Source organism: Archocentrus centrarchus, unplaced genomic scaffold (genome assembly GCF_007364275.1).
Source record: "Archocentrus centrarchus isolate MPI-CPG fArcCen1 unplaced genomic scaffold, fArcCen1 scaffold_26_ctg1, whole genome shotgun sequence".
NCBI classification, from domain to species: domain Eukaryota; kingdom Metazoa; phylum Chordata; class Actinopteri; order Cichliformes; family Cichlidae; genus Archocentrus; species Archocentrus centrarchus.
Genome location: NW_022060256.1, coordinates 227,326 through 230,979, shown reverse-complemented (window position 1 = coordinate 230,979; position 3,654 = coordinate 227,326). Strand labels below are relative to the sequence as shown.

Sequence of the window (3,654 nt, the reverse complement as noted above, 5' to 3'; positions counted from 1 at the left end):
CCAAGTGAGGAATTTTTGTGTAATCTGGCCTGTATTATTGTAGGGTCTTTACCTTACAGCATAAAACACCTTGTGATTTGGTGCTATATAAATACTGTAAAACTGAAGTGAAATTTAATCTTATTTTTATGACAGCCAATAAAGACAAACTTTAAGATAAAAAGTAGTGCTATTTAGGAGCAGGTTTACTCAGCCTGCAGCACAAAGAACTCGTCTGCTGTTAAAAAGCTGCTGCCAGGATTTACTGTCAGTTCTGCGACTTAAAAAGCTGCACAGGGAAACTTCTGCTGCTCTGCTTGTTGCAAATGCATTTGCTGAACCTGCTCAGCATTGCTGTATCACACCTGCACTGCAGGTAAACACCGGATTAGTTTGAAGGATGCATGAGAAGTCTGGATTTGATGATTTCCTGAAGAAGAGACAGCAGAGTTAAAAATCTAAACCTTCCTCATTAATGTGACTTGTCACAGCAGCATTTAAAGATAAAAATTAATAACTCCAGAAGATTCTGCAGTTCCTCCAAATCTGCAACATTTTTGATCTGAAAAGAAAAAACCTCCACATCAGGACTCTCCAAAGTACAAAGGAGTATTAGGGCCACATTAATTGTGTATTTTTAGGTTGAAATGTAGAGATTAAAGTTGTCATTTCAAGTTATACAACTGCCACAGCTGCTATACTCAATATAAATGATCTTGTGCATTTGAGTTCTTGAAGTCATATTTCAGAATCAGGTTTCTCTTTCAGCATATAACCAAAATGTGGTGAGAAGTATGACAACGTTAAAGAGACGGTGAAGAAAGCTGCATGTGGTCAGAAGGAAATAAACTTGCAAAATGAAACAGCTGGGAATGGACAGATACAAGGATATGGATGGTTACACCTTTGTGCAGCACAAAGCGGGTATACTGAAACACAAGACACTAAGAGATGATCAAGTGATCTAGCCACAGCATTTTGTGGAGGGTATAGCAGCCGTTTGACTTGAGACAATTTATATATATATATTAAATATATATATTAAACTTAATGTAGCTCTAGTACCAAAGGACTCTGTGCATATATGAGAGTAAAATCAGGGTAACAGCTGGTGGATCATCTTGACACAGAAATGAAAGCAGCAGTTTCTGATGGACTGCAGGAGAACGCTCCTCAGAGGATTTTGTGAACCCTCGGTTCATCCAAGTGTCAGAGCAGCGCTGAACGCGCTACAGTGACGTGGACGCAGTTCAAACACGGAATTCAGAGGCAAGTTATTCAATTATTTATTTCTTACAGGTAATGTGATTGTTTTCCGTAGATGAGTTATCAATAATAAGAAAAATAAATAAAAATCACAGATCAAAGCAGAAAACATCAGGGCTCAAAAACCGGAGAAAGACTTCAATAAAAATTCATCCACCATCATCTTCAGGCTAAAATAATGTGACCCCACCGACACTCAAGACGATCCTGAAGCAGAGAAATAACACGTGAAACTGTCCATCAGGATCCTGAGCTCACAGTGGATCATAATGACACAGTCACAGGATGTGATGTAATGACAGAGGCACGGTGATGTCAGCAGAGTCACACAGGATGTCTTCAGAAAACTGCAGAAGAAAAAACAAAGTCTGTTGGACATAGAAATACAAGTATTTGAATTTCCATTTTTTATAAAAAAAAAAAAAAAAAGGCTAAAAACACATGAAAGCAGAACCAGTTCTGAGTCCAGATTTGAGCCAGCAGCTCATTTACACAGAATAGGAACTGAGACCTTCACCTGCAGGTCAGGAATCACCTGCAGGAGCTTTTGGGTCACAGAAGAGGCTGCTGATTCGCTCCACCCCGTGAACCAACCTGACAGGTAACGCGACTCTCTGGGATCAGATGAACGCTTCGGTCGATCTTTGTCATGGCGCCCCGCTCTGAGAACACACTGCCTGGCAGGGGTGCTACAATTCGGCCTTTTGTTCACATCATCTCCCAGCAGACCTGTCCAACCTGTGACACCACCCCCCACACACACGAACACCTTAGACCCCCTGTTCCAGGAAGGGAGGGGCTGTCTACTCACCTTCATTCATGCACGAGGTGTCACTGATGACCTCAGAGCTCAGGTCAATCAGAGAGGACAGTCACCTGCAAGAAACACACACCGATCATTAAGTTACAATGTGGACCTGTGAACCTGTGGACCCCTCATCCTGTGCCTGCCTGGATCAGAGTACGCTTCAGTCCGGTTTTGTCACGGCCCCGCCCTCTGTGAACAGACTGCTGGAGGAGGGGCTTCAGTCGGCCTTTTATTACATCACTTCCAGGCAGAGACAGGTGATGGGGGAGGGTTTTAGTCTAAACTGGCCCTTTAAATAATGCAGCGGAAATAAACGAAAACAGTAAAAATTTATATAAAATGAATCCACTGGTGGGCAGCACAGTGACGCAGTGGTTAGCGCTCCTGCCTCACAGCTAGAATAACATCTGAAAGGTCTGGGTTTGATTCCACCTTGGCCCAGGCCTCTCCCTCTCTGTGTGGAGTTTGCATGTTCTCCCCGTGCTTGCGTGGGTTTCCTCCCACATTCCAAAGACAATGCACGCACTGGGGTTAGGTTAATTGGCTACACTAAATTGCCCATAGGTGTGAATGAGAGCATGAATGTGAGTGTGAAAGGTTGTTTGTCTCTCTGTGTTAGCCCTGCGACAGGCTGGCGACCTGTTCAGGGTGTACCCTGCCTCTCGCCCTATGACAGCTAGGCTCCAGCCCCCCCGCGACCCTGAACAGGATGAGCGGAAGCGGATGGATGAATCCAGTGGTTACTGATAACATTTATTAGTTTTAGGTGCCGTTTACACGAAGCCATTTTCACTGGAAACGGTGTCGTTTTGATGCGTTTCAGCCTTTCGTTTACACGATGGCGTTTCAGAAACGATCCGCGTTTACACGAGGACATGTGAAACGATGAAAACGATGTAGTTCCCATGCCAGGCCACAAGTTGGCGTTGGTTTTCTCTTTGCAGTTTGTTTACGCAAGACGCGCATGCGTGGAGTGACACAGTAGGTAGTGCGGCAAATTGTTCATTACTTAAAAAACGGCCAATGTGAGAGGTTTTGTGTGGACCGATGATGAGGTTGGATCGCTGCTGCACACAACGCTGAATTACAAAACGGTAAAAACACAGGAAGAGCATAAGAAGCACTCGTGAATCCGCGAGTACTGTTTATCAGTTTGCGCGTGCGCGAAAAACTGGCCGTCGCAACCATAGTGCGCATGTGCGAGTCGAGCGTTTTCAAATCACCCCGGTTTCAAGTGTTTACACGAAAACGCAAGCCGGTGCGTTTCTGAAACGCTCCACTCTGGACCCCGTTTCTGAAACACATCGTTTTCACTCTGTTGTCGTGTAAACAGAAGGGCGAAACGCATCAAAACGACACCGTTGTCGTGTAAACGCAAGGCCGAAACGCATCAAAACGACACCGTTTCAAAATGAAAACGGTCTCGTGTAAACGGCACCTAAATGTAAACTCTCAGAACTGTTAAACGGGATCAAACCACCAAACTGCTCACCTGCCATGTCGTCACTTTGTCCTGCAGATGTAGATGACTGTTTCCAGCTCCATGCCCAGCAGGTGATCTCCCTCCTTTCTCCTGCTGCTGAGTGACCTCTGACCGTGAC

General features: G+C 44.8%; 1 long non-coding RNA gene across 1 annotated transcript; it reads right to left on the bottom strand.

Annotated features, from left to right (window-relative positions):
* Positions 1–1,271: 1,271 nt before the first annotated feature.
* On the bottom strand, positions 1,272–3,654 carry LOC115776072 (uncharacterized). The gene is made up of 3 exons (XR_004019419.1): positions 3,546–3,654; positions 2,057–2,121; positions 1,272–1,592 (listed from the first exon to the last, which is right to left on the bottom strand). It is a non-coding gene; the product is annotated as an uncharacterized LOC115776072 (long non-coding RNA).